The 17,921-nt window shown below is 39.8% G+C and overlaps 1 protein-coding gene across 2 annotated transcripts in view; it reads left to right on the top strand.

Moving 5' to 3' along the window:
• ACVR1C (activin A receptor type 1C) overlaps positions 1 to 17,921 on the top strand; it is an 84,572-nt gene that overhangs the window by 24,947 nt on the left and 41,704 nt on the right. The window contains exons 1-2 of one of the 2 annotated variants that reach the window (XM_065880360.1): positions 13,181 to 13,198; positions 14,409 to 14,415. The exons of the other annotated variant lie outside the window; for it this stretch is intronic. The gene's annotated coding sequence lies outside the window, so the exon portion shown is untranslated. Of the gene's footprint in view, positions 1 to 13,180; positions 13,199 to 14,408; positions 14,416 to 17,921 lie in introns of those variants that run through there. 2 annotated transcript variants of the gene reach the window in all.

The raw sequence follows: 17,921 nt of genomic DNA, 5'->3' as shown, positions 1-17,921 counted from the left end.
ATCTGAAAATTTTAAAAGATATCCTTGATCTTATTAAGGTCTGTCCTTAAACCTGGGATTTATGTCCTTCCTTACTTCATTGGTATTATAATTCCCTTTCTTTTTGGAAATGACGGTAATAGAGTGTGCTTTTTTTTCTTTTTATCATGTTCTTCCTTGGGAAAGCAAAAGTTTAGTTCAACCCTTGATTATTTAGTTCAACCCTTGACTGAGTCCCAAAATTATTTTTGAAATTTTACAGGTGGGTGATATCCCCAAATCTGGTAACCATTACTATCAAGTGTGATTTTATGTGAACATCAACATAGCAGCTCTATGGGCAATGGGATCTAAATGAATATGCAAATAATAAGTATTAAAGACTTAATTATCTATTTTTCTTTTATTCATTTTATTTCCAATGTCAAATAATAGAAAACTAAGGGTGTCAGATTTTTATGTTTAGTTAAAAGAAATACGGGTTTTAAAAATGCTTGAGAGGGACTTGCCTGGTGGCACAGTGGTTGAGAGTCCGCCTGCCAGTGCAGGGGACACGGGTTCAAGCCCTGGTCCAGGAAGATCCCACATGCCGTGAGCAACTAAGCCCATGTGCCACAACTACTGAGCCTGCACTCTAGAGACCGTGTGCCACAACTACTGAAGCCCACGCACCTAGAGCCTGTGCTCTGTAGCAAGAGAAGCCACCACAATGAGAAGCCTGCATACCGCAACAAAGAGTAGCCCCCTCTCGCCACAACTAGAGAAAGCCCATGCGCAGCAACAAAGACCTAACGCAGCCAAAAATAAATAAATAAATTTATTTTTAAAAAAAAGGCTTGAGAAACACTACTCGGGAGTGGAGATTATTCTGTAAAACGTAGCCCGCGTCCTCTCTATGCTGCCATTAGATGGTACCTGGGATCACTGGGAAGGCATCTCTGGAGTGAGACTCTCTCTGGGCAGGCAGGGGGTGAAGCCAGCCGGAGCTGACTGGGTCCGGAATTCACTCATGCCAAAGCCCGGCTGACATCCTGGGGATCCGGGCAACCTGAGGGAGGACCTGCAAACCGTTCAGGTGAAGAGGAGGTGGAAGTCCCCAGGCCCTGTACTGGGGGAGGGCTCTGAGCCCCAACCTGCAACTCCAGGGAAGGTGACTGCACCTTCCCAGTCAGTGCCAGAAGAGTCGAGGGGCCCTTGGGAGGGTGGTGCCTGGGACACTGAGATGCTTGGACTGGGAATGTAGTTCCATCTGGGGAATGGGTGTGACAAGAATATATTGGCAAAGTGGGGACAAGTTAGTGCCCGTATATTTCAGCCCCATAACAGGAGCTATTTCCCCACTGTCCAGTAGGTGAGGACTGCCATGCTTTCCCCAGGCTGGTGGGGCTGGCTGGAGGGTCTTTGAGGACTGCTGAGAGTGTGGGGTGGGACTGGTACTCTGAATGGGGGAGGGGAGGAGACTGGGGATGGTGAAGAACAATTGTGCTTCTCAAGACTCGCCTCAAAGGAACATTCCCTATCCACCCCTGCCCCCTCCCCAGCTGAATTAAGCAGTACTCAGCCTCTGTGTCCTGATACACTGTGTACACATCTCTGGCTCCGTTTTCCACATTATAGTACTGTCCTTTAACACTGCAATTTCTTTAGGAAATGACCTTTTTGCTTTCCTCCCTACCTCCTTTCCTTAGCTCTTACCATGGTGTTTGACACATAATAAATACTTGTGATGGTTAATTTTATGAGTCAACTAGACAAGGCCATGGTACCCAGTTTTTGATCACCAGTGTGGATTTTGTTGTGAAGTTATTCTTAAGATGAGATTAACATTTAAATCAATAGTCTTAGAGTAAAACAGATTACCCTCCATAATTGGGTGGGCCTCATCATATCAGTTAAAGACCTTTTGAGGAAAATTAAGTTCCCAGAAGAAGGAATTCTGCCTCCAAACCATTTTTAGACTTGAGTTGCAACATCAACTCTTCCCTAGGTCTCCATTCTCCTGGCCTATCCTGCAGATTTGGAATTGTTAACCTCTACAATCCAGTGACCAATTCCTTAGAATAAATTTCTCTTTCTCTCTGTAGGTACAGATGTATAGATATATATATATATATATATACACATACACGTGTGTGTGTGTGTACACATCCTACTGGTTCTGTATCTTTGGAAAACCCTAACTCGTACAATATCCTTTTTGTTAAAGTCTAGTTTATATTTATCACCATATACTATCACAAGATTTTTATTTTCAGATTCTACATATAAGTGAAATCATATGATGTTTGTCTTTCTCTGTCTGACTTATTTCACTTGTCATGATGCCATCAAGGTCCAGACATTGCCATCAAGGTCCAGACATATTGTCACAAATGGCAAGACTTCATCCCTTTTTATGGCTGAATAATATTCCAGTGTGTGTGTGTTTTGTGTGTGTGTGTGTATACCATATTTTCTTTATCTATTCATCTGTTGATGGACACTTAGGTTCCATATCTTGGCAATTGTAAATAATGTTGCAGTGGACATTATTTACATATATAATGTTCATATACCTTTTCAAGTTTGTGTTTTTGTTTTCTGTGAATAAATATTCAGAAGTAGAATTGCTGATTATATGATAGTTCTATTTAAAATTTTTTTAGGGACCTCCATACTGTTTTCCAGAGTGGCTGCACCAATTTATATCCCCATGAACAGTGTACAAGGTTTCCCTTTTCTGCACATCCTCACCACCTCACTTGTTTGTTCTTTCCTTCTTTCTTTTTCTTTTTTTTTTTTTTTTTTTGCAGTACGCGGGCCTCTCACTATTGTGACCTCTCCCGTTGTGGAGCACAGGCTCCGGACATGCAGGCTCAGTGGCCATGGCTCACGGGCCCAGCCGCTCTGCGGCACGTGGGATTTTCCCGGACCGGGGCACGAACCCGTGTCCCCTGCATCGGCAGGTGGACTCTCAACCACTGGGCCACCTGGGAAGCCCCCTTTTTCTTTTTTTTTTTGATAATAGCCATTCTAACAGGTATAAGATGATATCTTCTTGTGGTTTTGATTACACTTCCCTGATACAAATTCTTAAAAATTGCAATATTCTTTTAATAATGATTTAAAAACCATTTTTAACATCTGGGAACTTGGCATAAAATAATTCACTTATCACCTTCCCTGGTGGCACAGTGGTTAAGAATCTGCCTGCCAATGCAGGGGACATGGGTTCGAGCCCTGGTCCAGGAAGATCCCACATGCCGCGCTGCAACTAAGCCCATGTGCCACAACTACTGAGCCTGCACTCTGGAGCCCACGAGCCACAACTACTGAGCCCACATGCCACAACTACTGAAGCCCGCATGGCTAGAGCCCATGCTCCGCAACAAGAGAAGCCACTGCAATGAGAAGCCTGTGCACTGCAACGAAGAGTAACTCCTGCTCTCCACAACTAGAGAAAGCCTGTATGCAGCAACGAAGACCCAATGCAGCCAAAAATAAATAAATAAATAAATTTTAAAAATAAACAAAAAAAGATTTATGTATTTTTTCATACCACAATCAAATTCCACATGAATTTAATGGTTAGTGTATAAAAAATCATTAGGTGGAATAAAATATTGAACATTTAGAAAACATCTGGATGGGAGAGTTTTCAAGCTTGAAGGCAAAGGAGGAAAGTGCCAAGTAAAAGACTGGTAATCCAGAGGAAATATATATTTTTTTCAAAACAATGAAGATGGTACATTAGGAAAAAAGCAAATAAAATGAAAGTGAGAAAGGTTATATGTGACACATATGACAAAGGATTTCTATCTTTATAGACAGCTCTTTTAAACTGAGAAGTTTTAAGATTTATCCAAGAGATAAACGGCATGGACAAAAAATTCACCTAAGAGAAAATCCAGAGGAAATATTAAAAAAAATTTCAACCCCATTAGGAGGGAAAAGCAGATTAAAATGAGATGCAACTTCCATCTGTCATATTATTAAGTTTTTAGTGAGAATATCTAATGCTGAAAAATGTATTGTGAAATAGGTACTTTCATAAGGGCCAATGGAAATCTTAATTAGTACAACTTTTCTGGAAGGCTGTTTGACAATTCTATCAAGAATGTCAGATGTTGTAATTCTGCGGGCTCTAGATTAGGAAATTAAATTTGGTTAAAAATTAATCCACAAAGATGTTCAACAGTGTTATTTAATTGCAAAAATTAGAAACAACTGAAACGCCTAAAAGTAAGGAAATGCTATATGCCATCCATTTACATTAATAATAGGTCTATCAATACCATCGAGTTACCATAAAGAAGATATTATAAAGCTCATGATATAATGCTGACAGACTTAAAAAGCAGCACTTAAAATTGTGTTTATAGGTAGAATTCACCTGTGAAAAACTCTTACGGGAAAAACTAGAAGAAAATATACCACAATGAGAATATTATAGGGTTTTGAGTTGTGTTATGAATTTAGCTATCTTATATTCTTCGTACTTTGCAGTTTTCTACAATTTTTAATTTAATACTTGCTCATTGGGTTTTTATCATATGCCATACCCTCTTCTAGTTGTTGGGAAATATGATGGTAGATAAGGCAGGAAAAGATCCCTGTCTTCATGAAGTTTTCATTCTGGTGAGACTGATATAATAAATAAGCTAATTACAGATTGCAGTTAAGTACCAGAAAAGGTGGAGAGCAGATGGTCTGGCAAGAGGAGTCTGTGAAGATTTCTCTGAGGTGGTGATGTTTGAGCTGAGATCTAAAGAATTAGAAGGAAAGGAAGAGCATGACAGGCAAAGGGACCAGTCTGAGCAAAGACAATAATGTGGGAAAGAACTTGTTATTTAGAACTATAACAAGGAGACCGGTGTGTCCAGGAGGCTTAGTTATAAGAAATGAGGTTCAAGGATTGAGAAGAATCCAGACTTACTAGGCTCTTAGGTCATAATAATGATTGTGGATTTTGTTTTATCCTAAATATAATTGGAATCCATTTAGATTCACTCTTCTCCTAGGCAGAAAACAATACAAAATCTCAGGACTTGAAGGAACAGTTTGATAAGGAACCACTTAGGCTGCCAACATAAGAAAACTTATCAAATTCAATAAGAAGTATATGGGAGGGTAGCAGAAGACATGCGTCCTGTGATTAGGAACAGCCTTTTCTTTGACATGATGCTTTGAGATGGGAGACCCCAAGCAGCATCAGTCCTTTTCTTCCTTACATGACTCCAGTCAAGATCTAAAGTTGTAATCATGTATATACTGTGATTTAGGGATTAGTCAAGAGTTTGGATGTCAAGATCAATTCAGAGAGGCTTTGAACTTTCCTCTACTTCCCCAAAATATCATGCTGACATCGAAAAGAACATTAGATTCTCATATGATAAATATAGAGCAAGATAAATCATCTTTAATATTAACTGGAGAAGTTTTGTTGGATTACAAACATGTAGGATCCACTCACCCACTGAAATATGTGTGTGGATTTGGAGGTACAAACCTGTCCTTCACTGGGTTTTCATATTTCTAACCCCAGCTCTCTATCTATGATAGATAGGGTAACCCAAAAATTACTTATATTGAGAATTGTGACCTGAGCTCAGAGCAGAAGAGGGCTATAAAATTGGAGGGGTCTTTAGAAATCGAATCTACTTCCTGACCTTATGATACATTGGATGAGGAGTCTAAGATGCGGAGAGGTTGAGAAATTTGTCTGAAGTCTTAGGTGGTTTATGGTAAAGGGGCTGAAACCTCAGGTTTCATTTAGTGCTGCTTTATTTTTTTAATATTTATTTATTTTATTCTATTTTATTTACTGATTGATTTTGGCTGAGTCGGGTCTTACTTGCAGCATGCAGGGTCTTCGCTGAAACGTGCGGGATCTTTCACTGCCATGTGGGCTGTTCGTTGTGGCACGCGGGCTTCTCTCTAGTTGTGGCTCAGGCTTCAGGGCGCGTGGTCTCTGTAGTTTGCGGCATGCGGCTCTCTCATTGAGGTGCGTGAGCTCGGTAGTTGTGGCACGTGGGCTTAGTTGCCCCTTGGCATGTGGGATCTCAGTTCCCCGACCAGGGATTGAACCCGCGTCCCTTGCACTGGAAGGCGGATTCTTTACCACTGGACACCAGGGAAGTCAATTTAGTGCTGCTTTTGGATTGAGGACATTCAGAATGGCTAATATTAGAATTCAAGATGTGCTGGACTTTTCCAAAATTGAGTTCTACAACTGGAAGTGAAAGTGGTTCACCTAGATAGCATCCCTCCTGTTAGGGTGGTTCTGCTCCTTCTCAGCCATGAGGATGAGGCCTCCTGGAACAGGGAATACAATTGCCACTTGCACAAAGAATGGTTTTCCGTTGTGCTGGGTATACATTCCTATATTTTAGGAGTTATGAATTTCTTTGGATACAGCCAGGCAAATATAATTTCTAGAAGTTGAATTTCTGCTTAAAGCTCATTTAGCCAAAAAGTTTGCTTTTATATTGCCCATATTTTATTTCTTTACTTAGCATCTTTATTGTAGTATAATTGCTTTACAAGGTTGTTGTTAGTTTCTGCTGTATAACAAAGTGAATCAGCTATATGTATTCATATATCCCCGTAACCCCTCCCTCTTGCATCTCCCTCCCACCCTCCATATCCCACCCCTCTAGGTGGTCACAAAGCAGTGAGCTGATCTCCCTGTGCTATGCAGCTGCTTCCCAGTAGCTATCTATTTTACATTTGGTAGTGTATATATGTCAATGCCACTCTCTCACTTCATCCCAGCTTACCCTTCCCCCTCCCTGTGTCCTCAAGTCCATTCTCTACATCTTTATTCCTGTCCTGCCTCTAGGTTCATCAGAACCATTATTTTTTTTTTAGATTCCATATATATCTGTTAGCATACAGTATTTGTTTTTGTCTTTCTGACTTACTTCACTCTGTATGACAGACTCTAGGTCCATCCACCTCAATACAAATAACTTAGTTTCATTTCTTTTTGTGGCTGAGTAATATTCCATTGTATATATGTGCCATATCTTCTTTATCCATTCATTTATCAATTGAAACTTAGGTTGCTTCCATGTCCTGGCTATTGTAAATAGTGCTGCAATGAACATTGTGGTACATGACTCTGAATTATGGTTTTCTCAGGGTATATGCCCAGTAGTGGGATTGCTGGGTTGTATGGTAGTTCTACTTTTAGTTTTTTAAGGAACCTCCATACTGTTCTCCATAGTGGCTGTATTGATTTACATTCCTACCAACAGTGCAGTAGGGTGCCCTTTTCTCCACACCCTCTCCAGCATTTATTGTTTGTAGATTTTTTTGATGATGGCCATTCTGACTGGTGTGAGATAATATCTCATTGTAGTTTTGATTTGCATTTTTCTAATGATTAGTGATGTTGAGCATTCTTTCATGTGTTTGCTGGCAGTCTGTATATCTTCTTTGGAGAAATGTCTGCTTAGGTCCTCTGACCATTTTTGGATTGGGTTGTTTGTTTTTTTGATATTGAGCTGCATGAGCTGCTTGTATATTTTGGAGATTAATTCTTTGTTGGTTGCTTCGTTTGCAAATATTTTCTCCCATTCTCAGGGTTGTCTTTTCATCTTGTTTATGGTTTCCTTTGCTGTGAAAAAGCTTTTAAGTTTCATTAGGTCCCATTTGTTTATTTTTGTTTTTATTTCCATTCCTCTAGGAGGTGGGTCAAAAAGGATCTTGCTGTGGTTTATGTCATAGAGTGTTCTGCCTATGTTTTCTTCTAAGAGTTTTTATAGTGCCTGGCATAACATTTAGGTCTTTAATCCATTCTGAGTTTATTTTTGTATAGGGTGTTAGGGAGTGTTCTAATTTCATTCTCTTACATGTAGCTGTCCAGTTTTCCCAGCACCACTTATTGAAGAGGCTGTCTTTTCTCCACAGTATATTCCTGCCTCCTTTATCAAAGATAAGGTAAACATATATGTGTGGGTTTATCTCTGAGCTTTCTACCCTGTTCCACTGATCTATATTTCTGCTTTTGTGCCAATACCATACTGTCTTGATTACTGTAGCTTTGCAGTATAGTCTGAAGTCCAGGAATCTGATTCCTCCAGCTCCATTTTTCTTTCTCAAGATTGCTTTGGCTATTCGGGGTCTTCTGTGTTTCCATACAAATTGTGAATTTTTTTGTTCTAGTTCTCTGAAAAATGCCATTGGTAGTTTGATAAGGATTGCATTGAATCTGTAGATTGCTTTGGGTAGTATAGTAATTTTCACAATGTTGAATCCTCCAATCCAAGAACATGGTATATCTCTCCATCTGTTTGTATCACCTTCAATTTCTTTCATCAGTGTCTTATAGTTTTCTGCATACAGGTCTTTTGTCTCCTTAGGTAGGTTTATTCCTAGATATTTTATTCTTTTTGTTGCAGTGGTAAATGGGAGTGTTTCCTTAATTTCTCTTTCAGAGTTTTCATCATTAGTGTATAGGAATGCAAGAGATTTCTGTGCATTAATTTTGTATCCTGCTACTTTACCACATTCATTAATTAGCTCTAATGGTTTTCTGGTAGCATCTTTAGGATTCTCTATGTATAGTATCATGTCATCTGCAAACAGTGACAGTTTTACTTCTTCACTTCTGATTTGGATTACTTTTATTTCTTTTTCTTCTCTGATTACTGTGGCTAAAACTTCCAAAACTATTTTAAATAATAGTGGTGAGAGTGGGCAACCTTGTCTTGTTCCTGATCATAGTGGAAATGGTTTCAGTTTTTCACCATTGAGAATGATGTTGGCTGTGGGTTTGTCAACATGATCTTTATTACGTTGAGGTAAACCCCCTTTCCAGAGGGTTTTTGTCATAAATGGGTGTTGAATTTTGTCAAAATCTTTTTCTGCATCTATTGAGATGATCATGTGGTGTTTCTCCTTCAATTTGTTAATATGGTGTATCACATTGACTGATTTGCATATGTTGAAAAATCCTTGCATTCCTGGGATAAACTCCACTTAATCATGGTGTATGGTCCTTTTAATGTGCTGTTGGATTCTGTTTGCTAGCATTTTGTTAAGGGTTTTTGCATCTATGTTCATCAGTGATATTGGCCTGTAGTTTTCTTTTTTTGTGGCATCTTTGTCTGGTTTTGGTATCAGGGTGATGGTGGCCTTGTAGAATGAGTTTGGGAGTGTTCTTCCCTCTGCTATATTTTAGAAGAGTTTGAGAAAGATAGATGTTAGCTCTTCTCTAACTGTTTGATAGAATTTGCCTGTGAACCCATCTGGTCCTGGGCTTTTGTTTGTTGGAAGATTTTTAATCAGAGTCTCAATTTCAGTGCTTGTGATTGGTCTGTTTATATTTTCCATTTCTTCCTGGTTCAGCCTTGGAAGGTTGTGCTTTCTAAGAATTTGTTCATTTCTTCCAGGTTGTCCATTTTATTGGCATAGAGTTGCTTGTAGTAACCTCTCATTATCCTTTGTATTTCTGCAATGTCAGTTGTTACTTCCCCTTATTCATTTCTAGTTCTATTGATTTGAGTCTTCTCCCTTTTTTTCTTGATGAGTCTGGCTAATGGTTTATCAATTTTGTTTATCTTCTCAGAGAACCAGCTTTTAGTTTTATTGATCTTTCCTATTGTTTCCTTCATTTTGTTTTCATTTATTTCTGATCTGATCTTTATGATTTCTTTCCTTCTGCTGACTTTGGGGTATTTTTGTTCTTCTTTCTCTAATTGCTTTAGGTGTAAGGTTAGGTTGTTTATTTGAGATGTTTCTTGTTTCTTGAGGTAAGATTGTATTGCTATAAACTTCTCTCTTAGAACTGTTTTTGCTGCATCCCATAGGTTTTGGGTTGTCGTGTTTTCGTTGTCATTTGTTTTAGGTATTTTTTGATTTCCTCTTCTATTTCTTCAGTGATCTCTTGGTTATTAAGTAGTGTCTTGTTTAGCCTCCATGTGTTTGTAGTTTTTGCAGGTTTATTTCCTATAATTGCTATCTAGTCTCATAGTGTTGTGGTCAGAAAAGATACTTGATATGATTTCAATTTTCTTAAATTAACCAAGGCTTGATTTGTGACCCAAGATATGGTCTCTCCTGGAGAATGTTCCATAAGCACTTGAGGAGAAAGTGTATTCTGGTTTTTTTTGGATGGAATGTCCTATAAATATGAATTAAGTCCATCTTGTTTAATGTGTCATTTAAAGCTTGTGTTTCCTTATTTATTTTCAATTTGGATGATCTGTCCATTGGTGAAAGTGGGGTGTTAAAGTCCTCTACTATGATTGTGTTGCTGTCAATTTCCTCTTTTATGGCTGTTAGCATTTGCCGTATGTATTGAGGTGCTCCTTTGTTGGGTGCATAAATATTTACAATTGTTATATATTCTTCTTGGATTGATCCCTTGATCATTATGCAGTGTCCTTCTTTGTCCCTTGTAATAGTCTTTATTTTAAAGTCTATTTTGTCTGATATGAGAATTGCTACTCCAGCTTTCTTTTGATTTCCATTTGCATGGAATACCTTTTTCCATCCCCTCACTTTCAGTCTGTATGTGTCTCTAGGTCTGACTTGGGTCACTTGTAGACAGCATATATATGTGTCTTGTTTTGTATCTATTCAGCCAGTTTATGTCTTTTGGTTGTAGCATTTAATCCATTTACATATTTAAGGTAATTATCAATATGTGTGTTCCTATTACCATTTTCTTAATTGGTTTGGGTTTGTTTTTGTAAGTCTCTGTTTCCTGCCTAGAGAAGTTCCTTCAGCGTTTTTGTCAAAGCTGGTTTGTTGGTGCTGAATTCTATTAGCCTTTGCTTCTCTGTAAAGGTTTTAATTTCTCTGTTGAATCTGAATGAGATCCTTACTGGGTAGAGTATTCTTGGTTGTAGGTTTTTCCCCTTCATCACTTTAAATATGTCCTGCCAGTCCCTTCTGGCTTGCAGAGTTTCTGCTGAAAGATCAGCTGTTAATCTTATGGAGAGCCCCTTGTATGTCATTTGTTCCTTTTCTATTGCTGCTTTTAATATGTTTTCTTTGTATCTAATTTTTGATAGTTTTTTTTGTTTGTTTGTTTTGTTTTGTTTTGTGGTACGTGGGCCTCTCACTGTTGTGGCTTTTCCCATTCTGGAGCACAGGGTCCAGACGCGCAGGCTCAGCGGCCATGGCTCACGGGCCCAGCTGCTCCACGGCATGTGGGGTCTTCCTCGACCGGGGCACGAACCCGCATCCCCTGCATCGGCAGGTGGACTCTCAACCACTGCGCCACCAGGGAAGCCCAATAGTTTGATTAATATGTGTCTTGGCATGTTTCTCCTTGTATTTATCGTGTATGGGACTCTCTGCACTTCCTGGACTTGATTGACCATTTCCTTTCCCATTTTAGGGAAGTTTTCAAGTATAATCTCCTCAAATATTTTCTCAGACTCTTTCTTTTTCTATTCCTCTTCTGGGACCCCTATAATTCAAATATTGGTGAGTTTAATGTCCTAGAGGTCTCTGAGACTGTCCTCAATTCTTTTCATTCTTTTTTCTTTATTCTTCTCTTTGTTAGTTATTTCCACTATTTTATCTTCTAGGTCACTTATCCGTTCTTCTGCCTCCGTTTTTCTGCTCTTGATTTTTTCTGGAGAATTTTTAATTTCATTTAAAACAATTCATTAAAAACAATTCATAATTGTTGTTTGCTCTTTCGTTCTTCTAGGTCCTTGTTAAACGTTTCTTGTATTTATTCTATTTCCAAGATTTTGGATCATCTTTACTATCCATACTCTGAATTCTTTTTCAGGTAGACAGCCTATTTCTCTTCATTTGTTTGGCCTGGTAAGTGTACCCCTTGCTCCTTCATGTACTGTGTATTTCTCTGTCTTCTCATTTTGCTTAATTTACTGTGTTTGGGGTCTCCTTTTCACAGGCTGCAGTTTCACAGTTCCCATTGTTTTTGGTGTCTTCCCCCATTGGCTAAGTTTGGTTAAGTGGTTTGTGTAGGCTTCCTGGTGGAGGGTACTGGTGCCTGTGTTCTGGTGGATGAGGCTGGATCTTGTCTTTCTGGTGGGCAGGACTGCACCTGGTGGCGTGTTTTGGAATGTTTGTGAACTTACTATGATTTTAGGCCGCCTCTCTGCTAATGGGTGGGGTTGTGTTCCTGTCTTGCTAGTTGTTTGTCATGGCATGTCCAGCACTGTAGCTTGCTTGTCATTGAGTGGAGCTGGGTCTTAGCGTTGAGGCAGGGATCTCTGGGAGAGCTCTCGCCAATTGGTATAACATGGGGTCTGGAGGTCTCTGGTGGACCAATGTCCTGAACTAGGCTCTCTCACCTCAGGGGCTCAGGCATGACACCCGGCTGGAGCATGAAGACCCTGTCAGCCGCACGGCTCAGAATAAAAGGTAGAAAAGAAAGAAAGAAAAATAAATAAAGTTATTAAAATAAAAAAACTAAAAATAAAAGAAGAGAGCAACCAAACCGATAAACAAATCCACCAATGATAACAAGTGCTAAAAACTATACTAAAAAGAAAAACAGACTGACAAAACCCTAGGACAAATGGTAAAAGCAATCCTATACAGACAAAATCACACAAAGAAGCATACACATACACAGTCACAAAAAGAAGAAAAGGGAAAGAAAAAATATATATATATAAAAAGAAAGAAAGAGAGCAACCAAATCAATAAAAGAATCTATCAATGATAATAAGCTCTAAATACTTAACTAAGATAAACATAAAACCAGAAACAAATTAGATGCAGAAACCAAACCCGAAGTCTACAGTTGATCCCAAAGTCCACCACCTCAATTTTGGGATGATTCATTGTCTATTCAGATATTCCACAGATGCAGGGTACAACAAGTCGATTGTGGAGATTTGATCCACTGCTCCTGAGGCTGCTGGTAGAGATTTCCCTTTCTCTTCTTTTTTCGCACAGCTCCCGGGGTTCAGCTTTGGATTTGGCCCTGCCTCTGCATGTAGGTCGCCTGATGGCATCTGTTCTTTGCCCAGACAGGAGGGTGTTAAAGGAGTGTCTGATTCAGGGGCTCTGGCTCAGTCAGGCCTTGGGAAGGGAGAGGTACTGAATGTGGGGCGAGCCTGCAGTGGCAGAGGCCAGCGTGACCTTGCAGCAGCCTGAGGCGCACCATGCGTTCTCCTGGGGAAGTTCTCCCTGGATTATGGTACCCTGGCAGTGGCAGGCTGCACAGGCTCCTGGGAGGGGAGGTGTGGATAGTGACCTGTGTTTGCATACAGGATTCTTGGTGGCTGCAGCAGCAGCCTTAGTGTTTTATGCCCATCTCTGGTGTCTGCACTGATGGCTGTGGCTCATGGCCGTCTCTGGAGCTCTTTTAGGTGGTACTCTGAATCCCTTCTCCTCACGCACTCCGAAACAATGTTCTCTTGACTCTTAGGCAGTTCCAGACTTTTTCCCTGACTCCCTCCCAGCTAGCTGTGGTGCACTAGCCCCCTTCAGGTTGTGTTCATGCAGCCAACCCCAGAGATCCCAACCTCTCCCTGAGATCTGACCTCCAAAGCCTGAACCTCAGCTCCCAGCCCCCACCCTCCCCCGTGGGTGAGCAGACAAGCGTCTCAGGCTGATGAGTGCTGGTCGGCACCGATCCTCTGTGAGGGAATTTCTCTGCTTTGCTCTCTGCACCCCTGCTGCTGCGCTCTCCTCCATGGCTCTGAAGGTTCCTCCCACCCCGCCCCAGCCCGTCTCCATCAGTGAAGGGGCTTCCTAGTGTGTGGAAACTTTTCCTCCTTCACAGCTGCCTCCCAGAGGTGCAGGTCCCATCCCTATTCTTTTGTCTCTGTTTTTACTTTTTTTCTTTTGCCCTACCCAGATACGTGGGGAGTTTCTTGCCTTTGGGGCGGTCTGAGGTCTTCTGCCAGCATTCAGTAGGTTTTCTGTAAGAGTTGTTCCACATGTAGATGTTTGTTTTTTTTTTTGCGGTACACGGGCCTCTCACTGTTGTGGCCTCTCCCATTGCGGAGCACAGGCTCCGGACGCGCAGGCTCAGCGGCCATGGCTCACGGGCCCAGCCGCTCCATGGCACGTGGGATCTTCCCAGACCGGGGCACAAACCCGTGTTCCCTGCATCGACAGGTGGACTCTCAACCACTGCGCCGCCAGGGAAGCCCTAGATGTATTTTTGATGTATTTGTGGGGAGGCAGGTGATCTCCACATCTTACTCCTCTGCCATCTTAAGGTCCTCTGTCCATATTTTATTAAAGCTACTTTCTTTTTCTATTCTATTTTTCCTTACCATTAAGAAAGGAAAATGTTTTGAAATGACCATATGACAAGAAAATAAAATTTTGAAAAGGAATACAAAGGGTCAAAGAATTTCCATTGCCCTGTCTAGCTTTACTTCACAGACAGTAGTGCCAGTTGTCCCGGCTCCTATCCTGTTGCTGTCCTTTTCATATTCAGCACACTGATGAGCTTGAATTGTTCTTTTTTTAACTCAGAAGTCTGCAAGTGATGAAAGGCAGCAGGTCAAACCTGAGAGTTTTCTGAATTAAAAAAATATTTTGATTTTATGTCCTGCTCCCAAATTAGGGAAATTGAATCACCTAATTTCTGGAAAAGAGGAAAAGGTATGTGTCAGAAATTTATGTAAGGCACTGGCTAATAAATGTTTTAGCATATAACCCCCAAATGTAGGAAACCAGTTTAATGAAAATAGTATCTAATTCAAAACACTAATATTTCCCAACCAAATATTAGTAAGAATAGCACACAAACACAAGTGATACATTTGGTTCTTTTTTGTAGTCTTATGGTCTTTACATTTCTAGACACCAGGGTGTGCTTGCCACCACATGTAAATATGGATGAACATTTATTTTCTGGTTGATTAGAAATATGCACATCCTTTGGTTTCATGTGGGTAACAGATGTCTTGTGGGTAACAGATGTCTTGGCTTTTATAGACTAATTGGCAAAAAGGGGGAAGCAGAGGATAATTAAAAGGGTAGGAGGAGACACAAGAAAAGTGCAATCTTCCTTGTGGGGAAAATCTAATAGACCTCCTTATTACGGGTAATTACCTCCTTCTTCAACTTCATTTGCTATCCCTTTCCATATGACTCAAGTACAGTATAATGGGAAAGTATAAAATAAAGAAATGTAAGTCTGACCTGTTGTCTGCTAACAACCAGTTTTATCCTGTCATAGAATATTCTAGTGTAATTGACTCAATAACATAATTTTTTTAAAAACACAAAATATGAATACATGTCTCGTCTCTAATGGCAACCTATGTTTTAATTGGTAACACTAGGGATCTATGTTCAGTCTTGCATTTTTAATTTCCCACCAATCCACTATGTGCAAGACTGAATATGTTTGTAGGTTGTGTCTTAGATATACATCTTAGGTTCGTTTTAGTTTGCTGTTTGTTCTCTGTCAGTGCTACAGTACAGCCAATTGACCTGGAATAAATGAGGACATTTAGCAATTGTTTGAAGCCATTATCATCAACAAATCCTCAGTTTTGTCAGTGTTTTCCATCATGCAAGATTTAAAGTAAATGTCTCACTTACTATGTCTTAACTGTATCACTTTGGTCTGTATTATTCTTCTGATTGGTACCTTTTACTTTAAATTGAAGGAGGTTTTTTTTTTTTTTTTTTTTTGCAGTACACAGGCCTCTCACTGTCGTGGCCTCTCCCGTTGCGGAGCACAGGCTCAGCGGCCATGGCTCACGGGCCAGCCGCTCCGCGGCATGTGGGATCTTCCCGGACCGGGGCACGAACCCGTGTCCCCTGCACTGGCAGGTGGACTCTCAACCACTGCGCCACCAGGGAAGCCCTGTAATCATTTTTATAGGGAGCTAGTAATGCTTCCAAGAGAAAGTATCAGATTATGTACTTAGAAACTTACACTTAATACAAAACTTAAACAAACTGAAAGGTAAGGTTATTTATACTAGATGTTAGGCACAGGATATTGACTTTTATTTGACCACTTGTCTCCTCAGAAAATATGTAGGCAGAATTTGTTTAAAAAGATAATTAGGACAATAAAGATGAAAATATCAATTGTCCATTGTTAAGTAATTATTAATGTCTTTTTGCTGTATTAGAATTAAATTTTATTCTTAAAATAAAATATTTTCTTGTATATAAAATATAAAGTTTATAATAAGTTATATTTTATTCACCATTGCTAGAAACTGGTGAGGTGTGAGGATGGTTTCTGTACCCATCTTTTTTTTTTTTTTTTTCATATCAGCTTTGGTAGGATAGAGACAACATTGTTTGAGTAGTCTGATGACTGCCACATAAATTCAGTCACTTGATCTTTTTGAGCCTCATTTCATTATCTGTAAAATGGAGAGAGTGGCAACTAATTCCCACGGTTGCACTGGGAATTATACGCAACATTAAGCACACATGAAACTAACATATGTTTAGTTATTGAGTACTTTATGGTTGTCTCCACTCATTGGACCCATATCCCTTAGTTACTTGCCTTGATTTCCAGGCTAGGCTTCTCATGGAAATAGAAAATTCAAGGAGACTCTGATGAAGAGTCTAGTAACAAATGGTTTGAGACTATGTATCAGGACAGTTATTCTTCCCAACTTCAGCCCCTTAAAATATGAGACTGAAGAATAACCATAGTGGGGTAGGTTTTTTAATTGTAAAAGAATTTTCCGTATTTTTAAATTGTAAATTTCCTTAAGTTGTAAATTCATAAAATTGTAAAATGTTGGCACTCTATGAGACTTCAGGATTTCTAGACCCACTGCCCTTCCCCTGGTTAATTTTCCATTTTTCAGAGGAAGGCACTGAAGCCCTATAAGGTTAAATATCTTCTCCAAAGCCAATCAACAAGTGAGTGACAGAGCCAGGACTGGAAACTTGGTCTTTTCCTGAAATCTTTATCTGTACTATCACAAGACCACCCTTCTTTGTGACCACTGGGGATCTAGCCTGGACCATTAAAAGAATAAGAGCATTCAACTCACTCAGCCATGCAGAAAGAGATGAATTTCTTTGTTATGCTTTTTATTTTTATTCTTTATTGGAGTATAATTGCTTTACAATATTGTGTCAGTTTCTGCTGTACAATGAAGTGAATCAGCTATATGTATACCTATATCCCCTCCCTCTTGGATCTCCCTCCCACCACCTCCCCCATCCCACCCATCTAGGTCGTCACAGAGCACCAAGCTGAGCTTCCTGTTCTTTATAGCATGTTTCTGTTAGCTATCTGTTTTATGTAAGGTAGTGTATATATGTCAATCCTAATCTCCCAGTTCGTCCCACCCTCCCCTTCCCCCACTGTGTCCACTTGTCCATTCTCTACGTCTACGTCTCTATTCCTGCCCTGCAAATAGGTTCATCTGTACCATTTTTCTAGATTCCACATATATGCATTAATATCTGGTATTTGTTTTTCTCTTTCTGGCTTACTTCACTGTATGACAGACTCTAGGTCCATCCACATCTCTCCAAAGACCCAATTTCGTTCCTTCATATGGCTGAGTAATATTCCATTGTATATATGTACCACATCTTCGTTATCCATTCATCTATCATTGGACATTTAGGTTGTTTCCATGTCCTGGCTATTGTAAATAGTGTTGCAATGAACATTGGATACATGTGTCATTTTTAATTATGGTTTTCTCAGGGTATATGCCCAGTAGTGGGATAGCTGGGTCATATGGTAGTTCTATTTTTAGTTTTTTAAGGAACCTCCATACTCTTCTCCATAGTGGCTGTATCAATTTACATTCCCACCAACAGTGCAAAAGGATTCCCTTTTCTCCACACCCTCTCCAGCATTTATTGTTTGTAGATTTTTTGATGATGGCCATTCTGACCCATGTGAGGTGATACCTTATTGTAGTTTTGATTTGCATTTCTGTAACAATTAGTGATATTGAGCATCTTTTCATGTGCCTCTTGGCCAACTGTATGTCTTCTTTGGTGAAATGTCTATTTAGGTCTTCTGGCCATTTTTTAATTGGGTTGTTTGTTTTTTTGAT

The sequence above is a fragment of the Phocoena phocoena genome, chromosome 7, assembly GCF_963924675.1.
Source record: "Phocoena phocoena chromosome 7, mPhoPho1.1, whole genome shotgun sequence".
Lineage (NCBI taxonomy): Eukaryota > Metazoa > Chordata > Mammalia > Artiodactyla > Phocoenidae > Phocoena > Phocoena phocoena.
Note: the sequence above shows the minus strand (reverse complement) of the source record. Positions and strands in the feature narration are given on the sequence as shown.